The 27,181-nt window shown below is 51.8% G+C and overlaps 1 long non-coding RNA gene across 2 annotated transcripts in view; it reads left to right on the top strand.

Annotated features, from left to right (window-relative positions):
- LOC146860925 (uncharacterized) overlaps positions 1–27,181 on the top strand; it is a 475,355-nt gene that overhangs the window by 22,812 nt on the left and 425,362 nt on the right. For both annotated transcript variants that reach the window (XR_014978892.1, XR_014978893.1), the window contains exon 2: positions 3,311–3,382. This is a non-coding gene — a long non-coding RNA (uncharacterized LOC146860925). The remainder of the gene's footprint in view (positions 1–3,310; positions 3,383–27,181) is intronic.

The following is a 27,181-nucleotide window of genomic DNA, read 5'->3' on the forward strand; positions in this document are numbered from 1 at the left end:
ATGAGCCCCTTGCGCCACTTTTGCGTCACTTTTCCCATGTTAAAAGTGACGCAAAAGTGGCGCAAGGGGCTCATAAATCTGCCCCAAAGTATTTACTTTTTCACGGATATTTTCAAAGATGTCATTTTTTAATATTCACAATTTCTATTCTAGGACACCTGTGAGCGACTCAAAGCTGTTCAGTGTTAACTGTTATTTCGGAAATGTAGAGACCCAGACTGACAGATACAGCCACTGAAAGGCTGAAAGGCAGAGATTCGGGCTTGCCAACGGAACCAAATGGTCTTTGATCCATAATATTAATTCATAACATGCCAAGCATGGGAAGGTTCAGCGTCAGTCAGTAGGGGAAGATCCGCCTGCTACTTTCATGCAATTTCTTCTGTAGGCAACAAACAAACGAACCAGAAATCCATAACACACTGGAAGGTTATTTGCTGCCAGCTAAAGACAAACTGTTTACTGTGCAATTCAGTAGCAAAGGATGAAAAAGGACTAAACTAAGGGTGCTTGTACCTTATGAAATAGAACCAGTTAGTTGAGCTTTTTTTGCTTATTTTGTGAAGCTCTCATATGCAAGAGAGGTGATTCCAACCAACAATGGTGCTAGCACCAAACAAAACTGACAGAAAGAGGATCTATCATTCACTCTGCAATCTAACTGCACTTTTGATGGTTGATCCAACAATCCTAGAGTAGGAAGAGGCACCCAAAAGAAGGTGAGTCATTACAGATTTCAGATACAGTAATTGCCAGGAGTCTGACACACTTCAAATATTTTGACAACATATGCAGGGAGGATGATGTGGGAGGAGTTGAGAATACTAGACAGAAAGGGAAGTGTTGACGGGCGAGGCAGATGTTCTAGGCTAAGAAAATATAACATCCATTCGTGCCACAAATTGATGCAATTAAAGGATACTTATTGAGGAGTTAGAAAGACTTACATTTGGATAGTCTGCAGGCTTTAGGGAGGGACACACCCTCTTCACAGAGGATATGACAAAATGATCATCAAATTTTTCACACTCGTATCGCATGCCGCAGTCATCACCGGATGGGTTCCATATCTCTCCAACCTGAAATTTAAAAAAATTAAAACGGGTGTGGGGGTTTCAAACCTAGGCAAGGTCCTATTTTACAAATCATCACCATGGGTGTTGTTTGCACCGTACCTACATTGCACCCAATGGAAACAGAAGCATGTAAATAAAACAAATATTCTTTATGCGTATTTCAGTAAAGTCATTTATAATAATCGAGATTTATAATTAACCCCACATATTATCCTTTCTTTTGGCAAGGATCTAAGATGTTATATTATATTTGGGCAAATCTATTAATTCTCAAAGAGATAAAAAAACAAAAATGGGCTACTGTGAAATGCTGACTAGTCAGTGGTTTACATGTGTTTACCTATTGGAGGCAGATCCAGCCTTGCCCTGCAAGTACTCAGAGTTCCAGCATGCGGTTCCTTTGACCCACCGCCCTTATCCAGTATGAATGTAATGAAATGATGGACACTTAACATGGTGCTGCAGCGGTGGGATTAAAGATGGCCACCTCACGGGAGCTCTAGCGCGTTTTTCGACCGTTTTTCACCATTAAACGACGATTTCTGAAAGAAAATTGTCTTGAAGGAGGTCGATATATCTATAAAGTTCCTACATGTGTTGTGAAGGAAATCCTGTGATTTTGGGCGTCGGAAGTGGTACAGCTGGGCTTCTCTGTCAAGGGGGGCGGAGTGTACTTTCAATAGAGGGCCTGTCTTGGGACTAGCCACTCCCACAGCCCATTTTAGTTGCTGCACCAGTTATTTTTAAGATATCTCCACAGCATTCACTTTATTTGATAATAAATTGCTTCTGCTCTTAGAAATCTAATTCTTTTTTCAAGAAAATGGAAAACAAAGCTTCCATTAATAATAAAAGGAGACAGCAAGTTTCCCCTCATCCTATTAAATCAAAAGTAGTAGAGTATTCTGAACCTTTCTTATCCTTAATATTGGAGGAAATTCAGGCACTTCGTGTAAATACAGATACCATTGCGTCAGAAGTCAAAAACGTACGCAAAGAAATGGCCAGTTTGTCAATGAAAATTTTGGACAATTCAATCAAAATACAAGATAATAAGGCAAAAATCGACACCTTCACTCCACTTATGGCAAACATTTCACCTATGTGCTCTTTACTGTTGGACATAGACAATCGCAACAGGCAATACAATCTCTGCATATTTAATTTACCAGAGGATGTTGAGGGAGCTAACTGTAGATTATATTTTGAAAATCTGATTCCTGGCCTTTTGCAAATCAAATTTCCAGAAAAGTTTGAAATTGATAAGGCTCACAGGATTCCCTCACATCGGAACCCTCATCACTCCAAACCGCGACAAATTATCTTTAAAGTCCTCCCCCACCATCATTTGGTTTTAATTAGAAAGCAGCATGAGAAATACCTTCACTGATGGTAAATGGGAATAAAATATTAATTCATCAAGATTTTGCAATAGAAACGGTCTCAATTCGCAAGGAATTCACGGCTCTTCGCCCTCAACTATGAATTCTTGGTTACAAATATGGACTTTTTGATTCATCAACGATGCGCATTTGGAAATTTTTTCAACGTCCTGAAGATTTGAAACATTTTATAGATCAACAGTCTCAACACTCATAGATACTAATGAGTCTGCTACTTGATTTCTACCAGTTATGCCTTTTCTGACATGCTACTGATATTTTCTTATATTGGGCTCCAGCGGTTCCGGTCATGCTTGTAGAACGTGTGTGCGTTTTACGTTTCACATTCATGTCTTCTGTCTGTCATTTTTAGCATGTTTTTTCTTTTCTTCTTCTTTTTTGCTTGTTCTGGAGCTACCTTTTTCTCATTCTTTTTCTCATTTTCTTTCTCTTCTTTTACATTCCTCTTCTTGATCTCTTTTCTCTTCCTTTCTACTATGGCTAATACTCATATTCTTAAAGTTGTGTCATTAAATGTTAAAGGTTTGCGCCATCCAGTTAAACGTACAAAAATGTTAGACTATTTAGGAAGTTGCAAAGCTGACATTTGTTTTATACAAGAGACTCATATAGATGACAACATTTTAGATTATATGAAAAAGAAATGGGTGGATACGATTGTTTCTTCTCCTGCTAATAGTAAGACAAATGGTGTGGCTATTCTTTTAGCAAAAAAATTACACTGTCAAATTTTGAGTAAAAATTCAGATGCAGATGGTAGATATATATTCGTTAAAATTAAAGTTCATGACTCATTCTTATTTTTACTAAATGTTTATTGTCCTACTGCAGATGATCCTGTTTTTTGGACCACTCTCACGACAGAAGTTCTAAAGTTTGGAAATGTTCCTTTAATTGTTGGAGGTGATTTTAATGTTATTTCTGACCCTTTATTAGACAGATTATCTATTACTAAATGTCACCCTTCTAAAGTGTATTTTTCTTTCAAATCATTTATTCAAACCACTAAAATAGTAGATATTTGGAGATTACATTTTCCCACAGAAAAAAGTTTTACTTTTTTTTTCCAATCCTCATAATTCCCATTCTAGAATTGATTGTTTATTAGTTTCCATGCAATTAATTAATTCAGTAACTACTCCTCAAATTGGTAACATTGATGTCTCAGACCATGCTATGATTTCTTTGGTTTTGAATTTAGAGTCACCTTTTACTAAAAAAACTAGATGGCGAATGAATACTGGTATAGTGTTAAATGAATATAACAAACCAAAACTTTTAGCCACCATTAAAGATTACTTTCTGTTTAACCCAGAAGATTCTACTTCTATGGTTAATAGATGGGATGCTTTTGAAGCTTATTTTAGGGGTGTAACGATCATCTATTATGGCACTCGATAATAAAATCTTTAATGCAAATATTAAAAACCTACAAAAACCAAATTGCAAAAATTGAACGACTTTTTATTACCTTCAATGATCCTCAATATAAATTTAAGCTACAAAAACTGCGGTATGAATTTAACTCTATCCTTAGTAAAAGAGCTGGCATTCAAATCTCTAATGCTAAAGCCAAATTTAGTTTTAATGCCAACAGATCTGGAAGACTTTTAGCTAATTATTTCCGCATAAAAAAGGATAAAACTCAAATCAATGGCATTCATAGTCCTCATGGTAAAATTGCTTTATCTCACAATGAAATCGTTAATGAATTTTTGAACTTCTATTCTAAATTGTATAATAAACTCGATTTTCAAGATGCTTCCTTAATTGATTCCTTTTTAGCTTCCCGTGGGTTACCCAAGATATCACAACCTGATAAAATTGGACTTGATGCACCCATCACTAAAGATGAAATTTTATCAGCCATAAAATCCCTTAAAAAAAATAAATCACCCGGTCCTGATGTGATTCCAGCGGAATTCTAAAGAATTTCAATCGCACCGTTTACCTTTTTTATATTAACTTTTTACGTTTTTTGGGTCTACAGGATCTACCTCTGGTTCTTTTACTGAAGCTTTAAATATTTTACTTCCTAAGCCAGATAAAGATCCCTCTCTTGTATGTAATTATCGTCCTATATCCTTAATTAATCAAGTTTGTAAATTATTTGCAAAAATACTTGCTACAAGATTAGGCCCTATTTTAGATTCTATTATACACCCTGACCAATCTGGTTTTATGAAGAATAGATATTATGCGAATAATACTAGAACTTTGCTACACATTATTGAACAAAATTCTACTTTAACGTTACCCTCAGGTATTTTAGCCTTAGATGCTGAAAAAGCTTTTGATAAAATTAATTGGCAATTTTTATTTCATACATTATCATCATTTAATTATGGAGTCTTTTATACGCATTATTTCAGCTCTATATTATGCCCCTACTGCTCGTTTATATATCAATGGCCAAGTTTCAAATCAATTTTCACTTTTTAGAGGTACAAGACAAGGTTGTCCCCTTTCTCCATTTTTATTCTTAATTGGCATTGAACCTTTCCTTACTTCAGTAAGAAAATGTGATGATATTAAAGGAATCAATATTAAGGATGTTCTTGTTAAAACCCTTGCATATGCGGATGATGTGCTTTTATTTATTAGTGACCCTATATCCTCTTTCCCCTCTTTAATAAATATTACAGCAAAATATTCTACAGTTTCTGGATACACTTTAAATACCAACAAAACTGAATTTTTCCCCTTTAAATATTTAATGCACTCCTGATATGCTTCCCATGAAAGGAATAATTTGGCAAAAGAGTAAATTAAAATATCTTGGTATTTTATTTTCTTCTTCCATAAAATCAACAATTACTTTAAATTGTGATTTCATATTAAAATATATTAAAGATAAAACGTCTAAATGGTCGTCATTGCATCTTTCATGGGTGGGCAGAATGGATTCTATCAAAATGACTACAGCTCCTAAAATCTTTTATACCCTTGCCATGATTCCTACTCAATTTCCATTTACGTTTTAGAAGGATGTTGATAAATCTCTATCTAAGCTTCTATGGAACAACAAATCACCTTGTATTAGTTACAAAGAATTAAAAGTACCCAAACATAATGCTGGATTTAGTATCCCTGACTTTTTTCTTTATCATAAAGCCTTTATTTTAAAACTAAGTTCAATATGGTTAATCATTCTTTTTCAAGTAACCCACCTGCTTGGCTATCTATTGAGAAATCATTAGTAAATCCACTTCCATTACCCTCTCTGATAACCATGTCTAATAATGCAACATTTTTTCACAAATCAGTTATTATTAAATCCACTAAAATGATATTTAACGATCTAGACTCAATTTTTTGTTTTTCCCATGAATAATACTGAAGACTTATCACTTTGGTATAGTAATGTCATTAAATTGAATAGAAATGTTAATTTCTGGTTTTCATGGATCAGGGCGGGTATTTTTTACCTTAAAGATGTTTATTCCCATAATGCATTAATTTCTTTTGAAACATTACAAACAAGATTTGGTTTATCTCAATCCGACCTTGTTGGACAGGCCTCACAGACGGCTCGCTCCCTTCCCGCTCGACAAGGCCCGAACTCCGGCCCACCTGGCATATCCCCGCGACAAGCACCTGTACTCCGTCTCCCGACGGACCCTCTGCCCTCGGACCCCTACTCATCACGGGGTCCAGCCCCACCGGCTTTCCCGGCCGGGTCAAGCCGCCATCTTGGGCCCTGCACCACGCGGCCGCATGGCCTCCCCTCGACCCTAACCCCGGGCCTGGCCGGCCCCGACATCCCGGCACCACTATCCGCCCAGGAGGTGAGCGGACCACTTGGCAGGTCAATGGGAGACCGAAGTGTCAAGGGCTCTCCCCCGCCAGGTGCCGATCGCCCCCAGCTCCCCCAGGCACTGGCTCCACCCCTGGGTGGAGCCAGTGCCTGGGGGAGCTGGGGGCGATCGGCACCTGGCGGGGGAGAGCCCTTGACACTTCGGTCTCCCATTGACCTGCCAAGTGGTCCGCTCACCTCCTGGGCGGATAGTGGTGCCGGGATGTCGGGGCCGGCCAGGCCCGGGGTTAGGGTCGAGGGGAGGCCATGCGGCCGCGTGGTGCAGGGCCCAAGATGGCGGCTTGACCCGGCCGGGAAAGCCGGTGGGGCTGGACCCCGTGATGAGTAGGGGTCCGAGGGCAGAGGGTCCGTCGGGAGACGGAGTACAGGTGCTTGTCGCGGGGATATGCCAGGTGGGCCGGAGTTCGGGCCTTGTCGAGCGGGAAGGGAGCGAGCCGTCTGTGAGGCCTGTCCAACAGACCTTTATTAAATATCAATATTTGTGCAATTCAATTTTGGATTCTTTCCCCGATGCAATTCCCTCTAATGTTGCAGCTGACTTATCAATTTACATTCAAACGGTTTCCACTTCTTCTCATGGTGTTTCTATTCTATATAAAAAGTTTTCAAATACTTTAGGTCACAATATAGATATGATTTCAACTTTTTGGAACAGCGAGCTTTCACTTTCTTTATTTACTGACACATGGAAAGATATCTGGCTTAATAGTATATCTGGTTGGATACGGGTATCACTCTACCAAACTAATTCTTATATTTTACTTAATCGGTTATGGACTCCATTACATTTATTCCAAGCTAAACTTCTTCCCTCTGCAGAATGTTGGCATTGTAAAATGCAACAAGGTATGCTACAACATATGCTTTTTGACTGTCTTTAGTTTTTAAATTCTGGTCTGAAGTTTGCGATATTATAAAAACGATTTTAAAAATTCATGTTGTTTCCTACCAAGGGGCCGATTCCGATCCTGTAAAACCCGGGTACGAATGGTCGTACGGAGCGTATTCTCCGTCCGACTCGTACCCGGGAAAAACACCTTACAAACCCGCAAGTACGATTCGTACAGAAATACCATTTCTGTACGAATCGCACAAAACACCGACCGGCAAAAAAATACCCACAATTCCGATCCGGGACATCGCGTACGTGACGTCCGGACGGAGTCAGGCAGCGTTTTACGAACTAGCAAGTACGATTCGTGCCTACGTCATTCCGCACGGCTATATTTTACGGCAGCCAAAAACTCCCGGGAAATTGAGGACGACGCGAAGAAGGAGCACCTGTACGCGACGGACAGCCATGGACCCCATCCTACGTGTCATCCCGGGCCGGCCCTCATAGCCTATGACCTGGTGCACAGAAACCGACGCAGACGCCGCAGAAGGTCAGAACAACACCCAGGGGCAAAGGGGGGGGGCCAGGGGCAGGAAACTTAACCCCCACCCAAGTAAAAATATACATGTCCTGTACATTACCTCCAGGGTCTGGTCACTTCGGGGGGGGGGCGTGTCCACCAAGGCCTGCGTCCCGCCACAACGGAAGTGGACGTGGATGCGTCCCGTCACCACAACAATGGTGGTACACACCGTACCCACACCTTTAGAGCGTGGGTACGGGTCGTACCACACGTACCCCTACGTCACCCCAACAATGGTGGTACAGCCCGTACCCATGCTCTAAAGGCCTGGGAATGGGCCGTACCACCATTCTTGGGGTGACGTAGGGGTACGCATGGTGCGACCCGTACCCACGCTCTGAAGGCCTGGGTACGGGCCGTACCCCTACGTCACCCCAACAATGGTGGTACGGCCCGTACCCAGGCCTTTAGAGCGTGGGTACGGGCCGTACCACCATTCTTGGGCTGACGTAGGGGTATGCGTGGTGCGACCCGTACCCACGTTCTGAAGGCCTGGGTACGGGCCGTACCCCTACGTCACCCCAACAATGGTGGTACGGCCCGTACCCAGGCCTTTAGAGCGTGGGTACGGGCCGTACCACCATTCTTGGGCTGACGTAGGGGTATGCGTGGTGCGACCCGTACCCACGTTCTGAAGGCCTGGGTACGGGCCGTACCCCTACGTCACCCCAACAATGGTGGTACGGCCCGTACCCACGCCCTCAGAGCGTGGGTACGGGCCGTACCACCATTGTTGGGGTGACGTAGGGGTACGGGTGGTACGACCCGTACACACGCTCTCAGAGTGTGGGTACGGACCACATCATGCGTACCCCTAGGGCACCAGTACATCAGTGATACAAGGCGTACACACGCCACGAATGTTGTCATAGGGCCTGGTGCAGCATCTGGCCAGTATATTGGGGGGGTGTATGCCCAGGAGAGCAGTGTCTTGCTACAATCCACATCAGTGGACAGAGACATAGGGGTGGGTGCCTATCACTCCCAGCAGTGCCCAGACATATGCAGTGTGGGTGCCTATAACTCCCAGCAGTGCCCAGACATATGAGGAGTGGGTGCAGAGGACTCCCAGCAGTGCCCAGACATATGAGGGGTGGGTGCCTATCACTCCCAGCAGTGCCCAGACATATGAGGGGTGGGTGCATATCACTCCCAGCAGTGCCCAGACATATGCGGGGTGGGTGCAGAGGACTCCCAGCAGTGCCCAGACATATGATGGGTGGGTGCAGAGGACTCCCAGCAGTGCCCAGACATATGAGGGGTGGGTGCCTATCACTCCCAGCAGTGCACAGAAACATGGGGTGGGTGCCTATCACTCCCAGCAGTGCCCAGACATATGAGGGGTGGGTGCCTATCACTCCCAGCAGTGCCCAAACGTATGAGGGGTGGGTGCCTATCACTCCCAGCAGTGGACAGAGACATGGGGGGTGGGTGCCTATCACTCCCAGCAGTGCCCAGATATCTGAGGGGTGGGTGCAGAGGACTCCCAGCAGTGCCCAGACATATGAGGGGTGTGTGCCTATCACTCCCAGCAGTGGACAGAGACATGGGGGTGGGTGCCTATCACTCCCAGCAGTGCCCAGACATATGAGGGGTGGATGCCTATCACTCACAGCAGTGCCCAGACATATGAGGGGTGGGTGCAGAGGACTCCCAGCAGTGCCCAGACATATGAGGGGTGGGTGCCTATCACTCCCAGCAGTGCCCAGACATATGAGGGGTGGGTGCAGAGGACTCCCAGCAGTGCCCAGACATATGAGGGGTGGGTGCCTATCACTCCCAGCAGTGGACAGAGACATGGGGGTGGGTGCCTATCACTTCCAGCAGTGCCCATACATATGAGGGGTGGGTGCCTATCACTCCCAGCAGTGCCCAGACATATGAGGGGTGGGTGCAGAGGACTCCCAGCAGTGCCCAGACATATGAGGGGTGGGTGCCTATCACTCCCAGCAGTGCCCAGACATATGAGGGGTGGGTGCCTATCACTCCCAGCAGTGGACAGAGACATGGGGGTGGGTGCCTATCACTCCCAGCAGTGTCCAGACATATGAGGGGTGGGTGCCTATCACTCCCAGCAGTGGACAGAGACATAGGGGTGGGTGCCTATCACTCACAGCAGTGCCCAGACATATGAGGGGTGGGTGCCTATCACTCCCAGCAGTGCCCAGACATATGAGGGGTGGGTGCCTATCAGTCCCAGCAGTGGACAGAGACATGGGGGTGGGTGCCTATCACTCCCAGCAGTGCCCAGACATATGCGGGGTGGGTGCCTATCACTCCCAGCAGTGCCCAGACATATGAGGGGTGGGTGCAGAGGACTCCCAGCAGTGCCCAGACATATGAGGGGTGGGTGCAGAGGACTCCCAGCAGTGCCCAGACATATGAGGGGTGGGTGCAGAGGACTCCCAGCAGTGCCCAGACATATGAGGGGTGGATGCCTATCACTCCTAGCAGTGCCCAGACATATGAGGGGTGGGTGCCTATCACTTCCAGCAGTGCCCATACATATGAGGGGTGGGTGCCTATCACTCCCAGCAGTGCCCAGACATGTGAGGGGCGGTGCCTATCACTCCCGCCAGTGGACAGAGACATGGGGGTGGGTGCCTATCACTCCCAGCAGTGCCCAGACATATGGGGGTGGGTGCAGAGGACTCCCAGCAGTGCCCAGACATATGAGGGGTGGAGGCAGAGGACTCCCAGCAGTACCCAGACATATGAGGGATGGGTGCCTATCACTCCCAGCAGTGGACAGAGATATGGGGGTGGGTGCCGATCACTCCCAGCAGTGCCCAGACATATGAGGGGTGGATGCCTATCACTCACAGCATTGCCCAGACATATGAGGGGTGGGTGCAGAGGACTCCCAGCAGTGCCCAGACATATGAGGGGTGGGTGCCTATCACTCCCAGCAGTGCCCAGACATATGAGGGGTGGGTGCCTATCACTCCCAGCAGTGCCCAGACATATGAGGGGTGGGTGCAGAGGACTCCCAGCAGTGCCCAGACATATGAGGGGTGGGTGCCTATCACTCCCAGCAGTGGACAGAGACATGGGGGTGGGTGCCTATCACTTCCAGCAGTGCCCATACATATGAGGGGTGGGTGCCTATCACTCCCAGCAGTGCCCAGACATATGAGGGGTGGGTGCAGAGGACTCCCAGCAGTGCCCAGACATATGAGGGGTGGGTGCCTATCACTCCCAGCAGTGCCCAGACATATGAGGGGTGGGTGCTTATCACTCCCAGCAGTGCCCAGACATATGAGGGGTGGGTGCCTATCACTCCCAGCAGTGGACAGAGACATGGGGGTGGGTGCCTATCACTCCCAGCAGTGCCCAGACATATGAGGGGTGGGTGCATATCACTCCCAGCAGTGCCCAGACATATGCGGGGTGGGTGCAGAGGACTCCCAGCAGTGTCCAGACATATGAGGGGTGGGTGCCTATCACTCCCAGCAGTGCCCAGACATATGAGGGGTGGGTGCCTATCACTCCCAGCAGTGGACAGAGACACGGGGGTGGGTGCCTATCACTCCCAGCAGTGCCCAGACATATGAGGGGTGGGTGCCTATCACTCCCAGCAGTGGACAGAGACATAGGGGTGGGTGCCTATCACTCACAGCAGTGCCCAGACATATGAGGGGTGGGTGCCTATCACGCCCAGCAGTGCCCAGACATATGAGGGGTGGGTGCCTATCAGTCCCAGCAGTGGACAGAGACATGGGGGTGGGTGCCTATCCCAGCAGTGCCCAGACATATGCGGGGTGGGTGCCTATCACTCCCAGCAGTGCCCAGACATATGAGGGGTGGGTGCAGAGGACTCCCAGCAGTGCCCAGGCATATGAGGGGTGGATGCAGAGGACTCCCAGCAGTGCCCAGACATATGAGGGGTGGGTGCAGAGGACTCCCAGCAGTGCCCAGACATATGAGGGGTGGGTGCAGAGGACTCCCAGAAGTGCCCAGACATATGAGGGGTGGGTGCAGAGGACTCCCAGCAGTGCCCAGACATATGAGGGGTGGGTGCCTATCACTCCTAGCAGTGCCCAGACATATGAGGGATGGGTGCCTATCACTCCCAGCAGTGCCCAGACATATGAGGGGTGGGTGCCTATCACTCCCAGCAGTGCCCAGACATATGAGGGGTGGGTGCAGAGGACTCCCAGCAGTGCCCAGACATGTGAGGGGTGGGTGCCTATCACTCCCAGCAGTGCCCAGACATATGAGGGGTGGGTGCCTATCACTCCCAGCAGTGCCCAGACATATGAGGGGTGGGTGCAGAGGACTCCCAGCAGTGCCCAGACATATGAGGGGTGGGTGCCTATCACTTCCAGCAGTGCCCAGACATATGAGGGGTGGGTGCAGAGGACTCCCAGCAGTGGACAGAGACATGGGGGTGTGTACATCATCCACAGATGAGCAAAACTCCATGGGTGTATGAAGGCATCCACAATGTGCGACTATGTTGATAGTGCCATAACAACACATCACTGACTGCAGTGTCCCACTCCCATGAGGATGGATGTCCTTCCCCCACTGCATGACACACCACATGTGGGTGTGATGACAAATTACACATGCATACCCACCCCTGGCGGTGGCAGCACAATGCACACACTGAGATCATGCAACAAGACTGTATAGTCATGTTAAACCCTACTAAACTAAGAGAGCCAAAGGGAACATACACTGTTACGCACATTCCAGGACTGATAGGAATATACAGGTGCTGGTACAGCCAACAAGTTGTTGTCTCCCATGGAAGGAAAAGGGTGGAGTTCCCACAGATACAATGCCCACAATTGTCAGTCAGGTGCCCAAATTCCTAGCTGAACAAGTAACATATGTGTGCTAGGCTGGGAGTACACACATGCATAGTGCGTAAAAGGGACCATGTCCACATGAATCCATCGCAACATACTCCATACACAAGTACAGTGACTAGCAAGGATGGCACAGACGATGCAGACGGAGACATTGCTGAGCAGGCATGGCCAAAGTTGAAGGGCTCCATCACACACCAAGGAAATGTAGACACAGGTCAGCACAACAATTGGGAAACACCCTGCAGGGAAGATGTCAGGTGCCACAGAGGAAGGAACACTCCGTGGGACAATGTCACCAAACACTAAGAGCTTACATGACCAAAGATTATTTGCAGAGACCTTGTGATGGCACGCAGATACCAGGGTCCACCCCATGAGCAGCACACTACAACATTTCCCAGACACCTAACACATTTTCACCACCCCAACTCAGGAAGCAGCAGCACCAACAGCAATAGCAGAAAAGCAATAGTGTGCAAATGAAAAACAAAATGCTTTATTCAGCATTTAAAAAAATGATTTGAAATTTACACTATGAACAAGGCCCATAGGCCAGTCCAGATGCGAAGTCCTGGGGGGGACACATTGTGAAGCGTCTCCCCTAGCTTGCCTGCACATTTCACAGTTCCTGTTCATCCACTGGGGGGGCATCATGTGGGGGGGAAGGACCAGGCACCGCAGGGACAGGAGGGGCAAGGGTAGGTGTTGTGGGTCCAGGGACGGACGACTCCACCACAGGGGGTGGGGCAGTGCCAAAGGTGGTGGTTAGGATGGCGCTGCACATGGTCGTAAGTTCTTCCAGCGTCTCCCCTGCACCCGAAGGAACCACAGGACCCAAGGAGGGGGGGGCGTCAGAGGGATGGGTCGCAGTGCTACTGGGGGAGGTGGTGGAGAGGGGGGGGGACTCAACTCCCCTGCCCGGGGACTTCCTTGCCCGCTTGCGGGGTGGTGTCACACTGGGGCTGAGCGACAGACTAGCCATGAAGGTCTCTTTGTCTGACTGCTGGGCAGGGGAGCTAAGGGGAGTTGTTTTGGAGGAAGTGGGTCATGAGGACTGCGGACTCCCACTGTGGCTGCATGTCTGCCGTTTGCCCCCAGACCCAGTGGGTGTGCCTACTTACCCCTGAGTGTGCATGACAGGAGGTGTGCGCTTGGCCTTCTGTGTTGGTGTGCTGCCTGTGTCTGGTGGGGTGCGTGCCTGGGGACGTCTGGGTGTGCTTGGGACAGGCATGAGAGTGGTAATTGTGGATGGTGCAGGGGTGGGGGGGACGCAGCGCTGCAGGAGACCCACTGCTGCCGTCAGTGACGAGTCCATGGACCTCAACAACATCCGTTGGTCAGACATCGCTGCTGACATGCCCTCCATGTACGACACCATCTGTGTTAGCAGTCTGGTGTGGCCATGGAGGACACTCAGCAGCGATGTCTGACCAACCTGCAACTGCTGCAGAATGTCCACAGACTCGGCATTGAGGGCAGCAGGGGAGACAGGGGCTGGGGGTGCAGTGCCTGGCATGAAGGAGACATGTTGTTGCCTAGCACGGACAGAAGGGACCGCAACAACTGGGAGGGCGGTGATGGGAATGGAGGGGGCGGCGATAGATGTACTGCTGCTTTCAGCTGTTGGAGCAGCCTCCGCCCTCTCTGGGAGGTCAGCCTCGGACCCGTCAGCGTCATAGTCGGTGTCGCCACCAGACAGGTCCTCCGCCTGACTCCCCTCGCCCTCCGTGCCACTTGCTGCGCCAGACTCCCCAGCACTGGTGGCACCGGTGCTGGATCCCTCCTCCACGTCCATGCCGGTGTCTCCCTCGGTGTCCCCAGACGATGCTGTGGGCAAGATGAAGAGACAGGAAATAATCAGACACCTGTATACATATGACACATGAGTCCAAACTAAATAGGTCACAGTGCATATCATGAAAACCATCATGAGTAACATCTACAATACTACGCACATATGTAAGCCCTGCACTACCCAGTTGGTTAACCCACCATGCCACTTGGAAACAATGGAGATTATGACACAACAGCAAAGAACTTGATATCGAATTATGCAGAGAAGCTAGTGTCTTTGGACAGTTGTGCACAGCATCTGGACCACACACCGTTGCCAAAAATGGATGAGCAGGAACCATGTCTTTAAACTTTTGACACATGCTGCAAAGGACAAACATTAAACCCTGCACAACATGACTGGGTCACTGCATGTTGAGTGTCTGTTCAGACTATCATCACACACAGGCCAGACCTGGCAAGGAGACATAAGGTTTGGACATGTAGGCCTTGCCCACACAAACCCCCCCTACCTGAGACAATGTGATTGAGACAGAGGAAGGATTTACACCTCTTAATATGGGATTACAAAAATGTGCCTCAAGAAATCCAAAATGTACTCGAACTACCCCTCGTGCGCCTCACCACACATATTATTGACAAGCAACCATCATCAGATAGTTGTACCGAGACACACAGGCACTGGCCACAGTGAGTATGCACAAGCCACATTGGGTCACCCTGTACAGTGGACACATGTAGCACACTTTACGTAAATACAAATGAGGCCAGGGTACAATGCCACAGAGGCCAACCTATGCTGAAGACACAGAGAATGTCCACAGTGTTGGATGACACACATGATTCCTAGGAAAAGGTGTCTCAGGGGACTGTAGTGGCCACACTGCTCCATGGTCCTAGATAGATCTGACTTCAACAGGAGCAACCGTCCCCGCACTATGCATATCTCCCCCTCATGCACATCATGTCTGAGGCCACAACACCGGTCATGCATGCATGGTCCAGCACCGGATATCCTGCCAGCGTTTCCTCACTTGGGGTAGGCACCGACTCTCCACCGTCATCACCGCCCTGACGGCCCGCTTCCAAATTCTTCCCTTCTGGCAGGCGGTTACCTGTGAGGATTACAAAGTGAGACAACATCAATACACCTGCTCCATGTCACAGAGACACACATTTGAACATTTTTGCTTGTTTGAACAGGGCATATTATGCAGCCAACTCATAGCACCTTTGTCATAGGGACATTAGCCTCTGGGGAAGCCCAAATGCACTACGTGGCATTGAAAGTACACAGGTGGCATGAAGGGTGCAACAGAATCACTGATCATGGCTCACACTGTGCATCACAAGCAACACCAGGATAATGGACAGCACATCAAAGCAGTCTCATGCCCCAGGCCACTGACGCAACCTCAGCAGAGTCAACAGACACACACAGGCACAGAACAATCACCTGCCATTGGCAACAGCGGATACAAACCTCACTCTGCACATGGGCCACTTGTCTGGGGGGTGTCACAGGTGTGGGGCTAGCTCAGCACATCAGACACACAGCACGGCTCCCTGCTCACATTAGATGGGTAGAGCATATGCATCCTCCATGCAGCTGTGGTCCAACACTCCACATAGACACTCACCCACATGACAGGGAACTTTCACACACAGCAATGTCCAGGGTGCGTACACATCATTTGGACACTCTCACCACAGCTACACTCAACTCACACATCTGTGGGTACAGTCACCTGTCACACTGGGGGGACCACAGAATCACATCAGGACTATAGAAATAACATGCCCAAGAGGATTCGCCAGGCTAAATGTGCCATGCACCATGCAGTGATTGTCACAGTAAGCACAATGCAAGTGAGGAGTGCAGACATGAACCACATCATGCTCTGCATGGGAGACATAAGGCATTCCCCCCCCTGGGACCCACCATGAACATCATTGCATGTCTGTCACACCTGGACACAATGACAGAAGTGACAGTCACAAAAAAGGGGCACTGTCAAAGCTAGTGGAGTTAGCACTCACCTGCTCCCCTGGTCTCCCAAACAGGCTGGGGTACTTTTGGAGGATGACGTCCAGCAACGCCTCATTCGCCTCTTGTGTGAAAGGCTGGGCCCTCTCCACAGACCTGGACATGGTGCCAGAGGAAGCAATGACAGCAGCAGTGGTGTGGAATGAAAGGTTGTGCAGGCAAGTGCTCTCTCATGGGTCCTGGCTGCCTTATATCTGCCTTGCTGGGCTGTTTCATTTACAGGAGTACAGAGTGATTGGTCAGTCTCATTTGCATCCTACGTTTCTTCCAATCCCTTTAAACATACCCCAGTGAGGGCCTTTGCATGGTTCAAAATTTGAGCATGATGTCAAGTCAACAACCACTTGCAACATAGTATATTGTCTCCAACCGACTTTTGTTGGCCACCTGATGAAAAAATTTGAACTGGAAACTCGGTCTCCATGACAACCAGCATGCATTTAGGCCCTTATACTTGTCCCTCATGTGTCCCCTATGTAATTTGACAATCCACACACAGCTACGGTGCATTCCACACGTACCCCTAGGTCACCACTACTCTAGTGATACGGTCCGTACACGCGTGTGTAGGGTTCGTATCCCTATGGTAGTGTAGCCATAGGTGTACGCCATAGTGATACGGTCCGTACACGCGTGTGAAGGGTTTGTATCCCTATGGTAGTGTTGGACAGGCCACACGAAGGGCTTGCTCCCTCCCCGCATGACAGGGCCCAAGCCCCGGCCCGCCAGGCGTGACCCACGAGAATCACCCGCACCCCGTCTCCCGACGGAACTCCTGCCCTCGGACCTCCATGTATCACGGGCCCAAGCCACCACCGGCTCCCTCGGCCGGGTCAAGCCGCCATCTTGGGCCCTGCGCCACGAGGCCGCGTGGCCTCCACCCGACCCTAACCCTGGGCCTGGCCGGCCCCGACATCCCGGCACCACCATCCACCCAGGAGGTGAGCGGACCACTTGGCAGGTCAATGGGAGAACGAAGCGCCAAGGACTCTCCCCCGCCAGGTGACGATCGCCTCCAGCTCCCCCAGGCACCGGCTCCACCCCCCCGCTGGGTGTCTGGACACCTTCATCCCGGACCCTCCGACCTCCAAGTGCGAGGGTCCGGACATCAAAGGGCGCCTGCCCTATAACTGGAGCAGCTCCGGAGCAGGAAGGCAGTTGTATCCTGGAGTCGAGAGACACCGAGAGAACTCAGCCTTGACGGACTACTGGCGCTGCCGTAGCCCTATCTTGTGAACTATCGTCCTGCCTGCTGGCGCTGCCGCGGCCTTCTGCAACATCCATCCTCGTCGGGACCTGCTGGCGCTGCCGCGGCCCGTTGTAACGACCATCTTCACCGGGACCTGCTGCCGCGGACCGTACATCGACCATCTTCACTGGGACCTGCTGGCGCTGCCGCGGACCGTGTATCGACCATCTTCACCGGGACCTGCTGGCGCTGCCGCGGCCCGTACCAGCTAGACCACCAAGCTCGAGGATTGTGAGCTACCCACCATACCATCACAACTACCAGACTGGTAACCAGACTGTCCCGCTACCCCCTTCTCCCATCTTGAGAGACTTGAATCGAGGGGACCCCTGAGTCCAGACCTCCTTGTACCGTTTCATCGTACCTTAAGAAGTGCTTATAAAGAACGCTAACTCATCTCCTTGTGTGGTATCTGTCTGTGGGGGGGAAGTTATTTGTCTGTACGATCGCTGGAGACGGCTCTCCCCGGAGACCTCCCCCCTTGTCCTCGGCCGACCCTCCCGGTCCGTCTAACATTGGTGGCCAGCGGCGCGATCCGAATCAACGCGTAATCGTACAGAGAGTAGCTCACCCCACGACAAAACCACGATGTCAGCCAAAGATAGCGGTTCCACTGAAAAGTTCCAAATGGATAAGTTGGAAGAATATAGCCACCGCGAACTTAAACAATTCTGCATGGAACTAGGCATTGCTACCACCGGCCTGAGTACCAAAGATGATTTGAAGCGCGCCCTTGAGTCGTGGGCAGAAACTGGGATCGCCGGATCCTCCGACCAAAACAGTGTCGCACCAGAGGGGAACGCCACGGCTCCCGAGGAGCGGGGAACGGGCCTCTCACAGGAGGAGATCCAGGAAAGAGAAAGGACCAGATTACACGAGTTGGAAATGGCACGACTCAAGATGGACGGTGAACTAAAGTTAGCCGAGCAGAAACTAAATCTAGAGCATCTGCGGCTCCGAGAGGAACGAGAAGAAAAACAGAGACAGAGAGAGCTTGAGGAAAAAAGAATAACACTCGAACACGAGCGCAAACTGGCGGAAATAGAACTTCGGAAACAGAATAAAGAACCGGGGGTGCCTGAGCAACCGCACACCCCAGGGGCAACCGAGAAAAAAGTCCACATCCCCAAGGATGTTGTCCGAGAATATGTCCGAGAAGACGACATACAGCAGTGGTTCAAAGCCTACGAGATCGCCATGACCTCCCACCGGATCGACCGGAGTGATTGGGGAGCCGGACTATGGGGGAGGTTCGTCAACGAAGGTCGCGATGCCCTGTTGCAGCTCCCAGATCACCAAATGTCGTCCTACGACCACATGAAGGCTGCCCTCCTCACCCGCTACGGCCTCACACCCGAGATGTACCGCCAGAGGTTCAGAGATTGCACCCGGATCCCGGGTACAACTTGGGTGGAGTACGTAAACTATTTCAGCCGAGCCTTCGAGGGTTGGATAAAGGGGAGCCATGTAACGACCTACGAACAACTCTTTAACCTTATGGTATGGGAACACCTGTCGAACAACTGTTTCGTCGAGCTCAGGCAGCACCTCCTCGACAGTAAATTGACTGACCCCCGGCAGCTCGCCGCTGAAGCTGACCGATGGGAAAGCACCCGAGTGAGCCGGAGAGGACCACACGAGCAGAACCGAAGCAACCAAGGCCAGCACCGTCCTCGGGGAGGAGGAGGAGGCCAGGGGCGAGGGAGAGACACCCTCCCGGCAACACCCGTGGCCAGCACCCCGCCCCCGGCCGGCCGGGGAAACCCCCCGATGCGTCCAGGGTTCCGAGCCAATGTCACGTGCCACCGATGCCAGCGAGTCGGCCATTACGCCAATGACCCGAGCTGCCCGCAGAACAAAACGCCCAAGCCCCGCCAGGTAGCTGCCGCCGCCCTGGGGGAAGAACGACTATCAGAGGAACAGGAAGAGTATGAGCCGGCCCAGCAAGAGTGGGAACCGGCCGCCATGGTTCTAGCGTGCCTAGGGGGAAAAGACATAGTCCCGCGGGCTCCCCTACCCGCCAACACCAGGAAATACGGTCAGTGGGTGACCATTAATGGGCATCGGGCCGAGGCCTTACGTGACACAGGCGCCAGTGTGACGGCCGTCCGCTGTCACCTGGTGAAACCCGAGCAGATCCTGCCGAACATTCTCTGCCCCGTCCGCTCAGCCGACAATTCCGAAAGTCTGTGTCAAATGGCCTGCGTTCCCTTCGAATGGGGAGGGGTCTCCGGCCTGTTGAAAGTGACGGTCCGGGATGATGCCCCCGTGGACTGCCTCCTGGGGAATGACCTTGAGAGTTCCCCGTGGGCCACCGTCGAGAGAAGAGAGCACCTGGGGATGCTGGGCCTCCCGGACTGGGCCTGCGTAACCACCCGGTCCATGGCCGCCCGTGCCGTCCCCCGACCAGAAGAACCGGAATGGCCAGCACCTCCGCCCCCGGTCGCCCCAGTAGAAGACAACGACGAGGCCAACCCCCCGGAACCAACGACCGAAGGGGACGCGCAACCCCAGGACTTCCCCGGCCTGGCTCAGTGGCGTCAAGAAGGGGGGCCCACCCAAGAACAGTTCCGCCAGGAGCAAAAGACCTGCCCCTCCCTCGAGGGACTCCGCCAACAAGCCAGCGCCCAGAGCGCAGGGGACTCCACCGGAACTCACTGGGTCTACTGGGAGAACGACCTGCTATACAGCGAACAGAGAATCGCAGAGCTAGGGGCCGGTCGAGTACTGGTGGTACCTCTCCGCTTCAGAGACTTCCTGCTCAACCTGGCCCACGATGTCCCCCTGGCTGGACACCTGGGCCAAGACAAAACTTACAGTCGCCTAGTGACCCACTTTTTCTGGCCGAAGATGCGGAACGACGTCCTGAACCACTGCCGGTCCTGCCCCACGTGCCAGGCCAGCGGGAAGAGTGGCCGTAAGCTGAAAGCCCCTCTACAACCCTTCCCAGTGGTCACCACCCCGTTCGAGAGGGTAGGAATAGACATTGTGGGGCCCCTGGACCCCCGCACGGCACAAGGACATAGGTTCATCCTGGTACTGGTGGATCACGCCACCCGCTACCCCGAGGCGGTGCCTCTACGAACTGTAACAGCTCCGGTGGTTGGCCGGGCCCTAATGGGGATCTTCTCCCGGGTGGGCTTCCCCCGAGAAGTCGTCAGCGACCGAGGCACGAACTTCATCTCAAAATACATGAAGTCCCTCTGGCAACAGTGCGGGGTCACCTACCGATTCACGACCCCCTATCACCCCCAAGGGAACGGACTAGTGGAGCGATTCAACCGCACTCTCAAGGGGATGATTGGGGGATTGGAAGAGCCCCTCCGTCGCCAGTGGGATGTACTACTCCCGTGCCTCCTCTTCGCCTACCGAGAAGTTCCCCAGAAGTCCCTCGGTTTTAGCCCTTTCGAACTCCTGTACGGGCACCCTGTGCGAGGGCCCCTCAGCCTAGTCAAAGAAGGTTGGGAGATGGCCCCCCTAAAGACCCCTCCAGACGTCTTCAAGTACCTCCTGGCCCTACGCAATCAGACCCGGCGCTTCAGGGAGATGGCCAAGGCGAACCTCGAGGCCAGCCAGGAAGACATGAAGAGATGGTATGATCACAATGCCTCCTCCGTCGAGTTCGAACCTGGTCAACAAGTATGGGTGATGTCCCCCACCGAACCATGTGCCTTGCAAGATAAGTGGACGGGGCCCTTCAAGGTGGTCGAGCGCAAAAGCCCCGTCACTTACCTCATCGACATGGGGACCCCCCGGAACCCCCTTCGGGTCCTCCACACCAACAGACTCAAACCACACTTTGTGCGCTCAGAACTCAGCCTCCTGATGGCTACGGACAGTGGGGCAGAGGAGGACTCCGAACCCCTCCCGGATCTCCTGAAGACTCAGGAGAACGACGGTTCCGTGGACGGGGTCCGGCTCTCCGATGCCCTCACCCCACAGCAACGCCAGGGCTGCCGGGACCTCCTGCTGCGGTTCGCTTCACTGTTCTCCCTCACTCCCGGGGTCACCCCTTGGTGCTTGCACGACGTGGACACCGGGGACAGTCCCCCTATCCGACACCGGGCCTACCGCGTACCAGATCGGGTACGGGCCTGCATACAAGAGGAAGTGGCCAAAATGCTCACGATCGGGGTCATCGAGCCCTCGGACAGTCCCTGGGCCAGCCCGGTTGTATTGGTCCCCAAAGCCGCTGCCCCCGGCACCACACCTGAACTGAGATTCTGCGTCGACTACCGGGGCCTGAACGCTGTCACCCGAACCGACGCTCATCCTATCCCCCGAGCAGATGAATTGATCGACCGGCTGGGGGCCGCCCGCTACCTCAGTATCTTCGACCTAACAGCGGGCTACTGGCAGATCGGTCTCACACCCCGGGCTCAAGAACGGTCCGCCTTCTCTACCCCCGATGGCCACTACCACTTCAAGGTCATGCCCTTCGGCATGAAGAACGCCCCCGCTACATTTCAACGTCTTGTGAACCAGGTCTTGGCGGGGCTCTAAGAGTTCAGCGCTGCCTACCTGGACGATATCGCTGTATACAGCCGCCACTGGTCCGACCACCTCCTCCACCTCCAGGAGGTCCTACAGGCCCTCCAGCGGGCCGGCCTCACGATTAAGGCCGGCAAATGCCAAATTGGTCAAGGGTCCGTGACCTACCTGGGGCACCAGGTGGGAAGCGGGCTGGTGGCCCCACTGCAACTTAAAATTGCTGCCATCCAGTCCTGGCAGCCCCCCGTCACCCAGACCGAAGTCCGAGCCTTCTTGGGGCTCACCGGCTACTACCGACGGTTCGTGAGGGACTACGGCAGCATTGTGGGGCCCCTCACGGGTCTCACGTCCAAGAACCAACCGAAGCGGATTAACTGGACCCCCGATTGTCAAGCGGCCTTCGAAAAGCTGAAGGCCGCCCTGTGCACCACCCCTGTGCTCCAGGCCCCCGATTACAGTCGGGAATTCGTGGTACAGACAGACGCCTCCGACCACGGCATCGGAGCGGTTCTTTCCCAAGTGAACCCCGAGGGTCATGACCAGCCGGTGGCCTTCATCAGCCGACGTCTCCTGGCCCGAGAACAGCGCTGGAGCACAATCGAGAGGGAGGCCTTCGCAGTGGTGTGGGCCCTCAAAAAGCTCCGGCCCTATCTCTTCGGTACCCACTTCCGGGTACAAACCGACCATAGACCCCTGCAGTGGCTGATGCAGATGCGGGGGGAGAACCCAAAACTATTGCGCTGGTCCATCTCCCTGCAGGGAATGGACTTCACCGTGGAGCACCGACCGGGCCAAGACCACGCCAATGCAGATGGCCTGTCACGCTTCTTCCGCCTCGACGAGGAGAGTCCCCAAGAAGATGGGTGACTCTCCCCGCCTTCAGCTGGGGGGGACGCATGTTGGACAGGCCACACGAAGGGCTTGCTCCCTCCCCGCATGACAGGGCCCAAGCCCCGGCCCGCCAGGCGTGACCCACGAGAATCACCCGCACCCCGTCTCCCGACGGAACTCCTGCCCTCGGACCTCCATGTATCACGGGCCCAAGCCACCACCGGCTCCCTCGGCCGGGTCAAGCCGCCATCTTGGGCCCTGCGCCACGAGGCCGCGTGGCCTCCACCCGACCCTAACACTGGGCCTGGCCGGCCCCGACATCCCGGCACCACCATCCACCCAGGAGGTGAGCGGACCACTTGGCAGGTCAATGGGAGAACGAAGCGCCAAGGACTCTCCCCCGCCAGGTGACGATCGCCTCCAGCTCCCTCCAGGCACCGGCTCCACCCCCCCGCTGGGTGTCTGGACACCTTCATCCCGGACCCTCCGACCTCCAAGTGCGAGGGTCCAGACATCAAAGGGCGCCTGCCCTATAACTGGAGCAGCTCCGGAGCAGGAAGGCAGTTGTATCCTGGAGTCGAGAGACACCGAGAGAACTCAGCCTTGACGGACTACTGGCGCTGCCGTAGCCCTATCTTGTGAACTATCGTCCTGCCTGCTGGCGCTGCCGCGGCCTTCTGCAACATCCATCCTCGTCTGGACCTGCTGGCGCTGCCGCGGCCCGTTGTAACGACCATCTTCACCGGGACCTGCTGGCGCTGCCGCGGACCGTACATCGACCATCTTCACTGGGACCTGCTGGCGCTGCCGCGGACCGTGTATCGACCATCTTCACCGGGACCTGCTGGCGCTGCCGCGGCCCGTACCAACTAGACCACCAAGCTCGAGGATTGTGAGCTACCCACCATACCATCACAACTACCAGACTGTCCCGCTACCCCCTTCTCCCATCTTGAGAGACTTGAATCGAGGGGACCCCTGAGTCCAGACCTCCTTGTACCTTTTCATCGTACCTTAAGAAGTGCTTATAAAGAACGCTAACTCATCTCCTTGTGTGGTATCTGTCTGTGGGGGGGAAGTTATTTGTCTGTACGATCGCTGGAGACGGCTCTCCCCGGAGACCTCTCCCCTTGTCCTCGGCCGACCCTCCCGGTCCGTCTAACAGGTAGTGTAGCCGTAGGCGTACGCCATAGTGATACGGTCCGTACATGCGTGTGTAGGGTTCATATCCCTATGGTAGTGTAACCGTATCACTATGGCGTACGCCTACGGCTACACTACCATAGGGATAGGGACCCTACACACGCGTGTATGGACCGTATCACTATGGCGTACGCCTACGGCTACACTACCATAGGGGTACGGACCCTACACGCGCGTGTACAGACCGTATCACTATGGCGTACGCCTACGGAAACACTACCATAGGGATACGGACCCTACACACGCGTGTACGGACCGTATCACTATGGTGTACACCTACAGAAACACTAACATAGGGATAGGACCAGTGTGTAGCCGTACGTGTACTATGGTAGTACACATACGTGTACACACTGCTCGTACACGTACGTGTGTACGGTCCGTACACACACGTGTACTCCTACCCAACACCAATATAGTGATACGACCGTACACACGCCCTGAGGGCGTGTGTACAGTGCGTTTCAGAGCTTACACTGGTGATAGGAGGCACACAGGAAAGGAATGGAGCTGTCATACTCGCACAAGGCTGGACATCAAGTCATTGTCAGTGCAGTCCTTCATGTTTCGGGCCTAGGTGTGTCAGGCAGTGATGTGGCACATGTCTCCTCATGTTTGAACCCAATAGATGTGTGATGACCTGTGTACACATGTCATGTGTGATGGGGCTCTATGTGGCACACTTCCCCTTCACACCTTTTAGATGTGTGCATGTAGTACAAACTTGTCAAGCACTGCATCACTGGCATGGCACAGTCACCAACACCTGCAAATGTCCCCTGATGCCAGGTACACGGCTAATGACACCTGACATCTAACTACCAGCGTGGCACGATGTGACTATGTCATGTGTGTGTCATGTGTTCCCATGAGCTTGCTGTTGGTGTTCCGTCAACTGCATCTGCTGTTTCTGCATCCAACATGTGTCTGTGTGTAGATGGCCATGGCACACAATTACGCACACCAGGCCACATGTGGAATCACACGTAACGTGTGTCTGTATGCATCGAACATGGACTTGCGAGCTGAGGACATATCTGCGTAGTCTCAATGTATGTGTGATCAGTTTTGACATGTACCCCTTCATGGCAAGGTGTGTGGTCTGTCCTTTTTCAATGACATGTGACTTGTGCGTCTAGTTTGCCGCAAGCTGTCTGTATGAGATGACATCCTTCTAATGCACATATGTGGATGTATGTCACTCCTGTAATGTGTCTGGCTGTTCACTTACACTGGCCCACAGCTAGTTTCATGGCATGTCATGTTGACCTTGAGAATCCACGTTTGTAGCTGGCTCTTGGTAGGAGTATCACCTGGCTGGCATACGTGTCCAGGATGTATTGCACAGACCAGACTCTGTATGTAGCATATGTGTATTAGCTGTTAAACATGTGCTCAGTTCATTGACATTGGTGTTGTAATGTACTCACTCTTCATTATCCCTTCCAAATTACTGCAGGGCACCGCCTCTCCCCCGACCAATACCAGACTCGGGTGCCCTGAGGGAACGTGACTGCATACGACGCTACAGCTTCTCGCAACAGTTGATTGAGAACTTGACCGCAAAGCTGGCATCACACCTCCAACCGCTACACAGGTATCCTACTGCGCTGACACCCAAGATGAAGGTGATGGCAGCAATACATTTTTTGCCACCGGTACGTTTCAATTCACCATAGCTGATGTTGGTGTAATGTCCCAGACCATGTTCAGCCGTGTCCTGCATGATGTTTTAGAAGCCATGTTGGTTCACCTGGATGAATTCATACATTTTCCAAATTGTGAGCAGTTGACAGGTGTCAAAGGTGAGTTCTATGCCCTGGGAGGGATGCCCCATGTCATTGGGTCTATTGATGGGACACATGTGACTTTGGTACCACCACAGGCACAGGAGGTAGCCTATCGAAACCGAAAACATTATCACTCCATTAATGCCCTTGTGGTGTGTCTTGCTAACATGCTGATTTCCCATGTCTGTGCACGCTTTCCAGGGTCAGCACAAGATGCCTACATCATGAGGCGTAGCAGGGTGCCCGAAATGATGCTGCAGCTGCGCAACGAACGAGCATGTCTTGTTGGTGGGTAGACTGTCAGTCCTGTATTTAGCATTATCTTTGTATCTTACAGCTTCTCCTGACCCACTTCTGTACATGATGTTTCCATGTAGGGGACTCTGGTTATCCCAACATGCCATGGCTGATGACGCCTCTCCGCAATCCCAGAACGGCTGCAGATCACCGTTACAACAACGCCCATGGGCAGACCAGGCGAGTGATTGAGAGGACGTTTTGCCTCCTGAAGAGCCGATTCCGGTGCCTCCACAAGACAGGTGGCTCCCTCCCATATGCACTGGTGAAGGTCTGCAAAATCTTCCTCGTGTGCTGCATGCTGCACAGCATGGCAGTGGAGAAAGCAGTGCCACTCATCCTGGATCCGGATGAGCAGGAACATCCACCCATGGAGGATGAAGGGCTTGGTCACGAGGCAAGTGATGAGGAGGAGGAGGAGGAGGACATCCGGAGTCAGCTCATACGCAACTTCTTCTCCTGATGGTGAGTCCCTGGGTCTGAGTGTGCACGCATGGAGCCTTGTGTGGCATGTGTTGCAATGTGTGTGTCCATCTGCATGTATGCTAAGTGACTTAGAGGTGTGTTCTGATGTGTCATTCGAGTGATGATGTAATTCCACTAATTGTAGCTGAGACACTCAATTTTCAACTAGCATGGTGACAACCTTATACATGTAGAGTAACTAACCATGCATGCGGATGACCATCTTTTAGCTGACTTCTTGTGTGTCTCTCATCCCCTGGTAGTTGCGCATGCTGTCTGCTCGTGGCATCGTTGGGCTCCTGCTATTCCTCATGAGTATAGCAACGTGTGCAGAATCAGCGTTACATGCACGGACATGGTGAAAAGTCTCCTTTGGGTAAGGATTGCAGTACGGCATTTTGGGTGTGGTAGTTGTTTAGAATGTGTGTGCACTGCTCCTGTGCATGTTTTGTTACTATGCATACATGTCGACTCACCATG

The sequence above is a fragment of the Triturus cristatus genome, chromosome 3_1, assembly GCF_964204655.1.
Source record: "Triturus cristatus chromosome 3_1, aTriCri1.1, whole genome shotgun sequence".
Taxonomy (NCBI): Eukaryota; Metazoa; Chordata; class Amphibia; order Caudata; family Salamandridae; genus Triturus; species Triturus cristatus.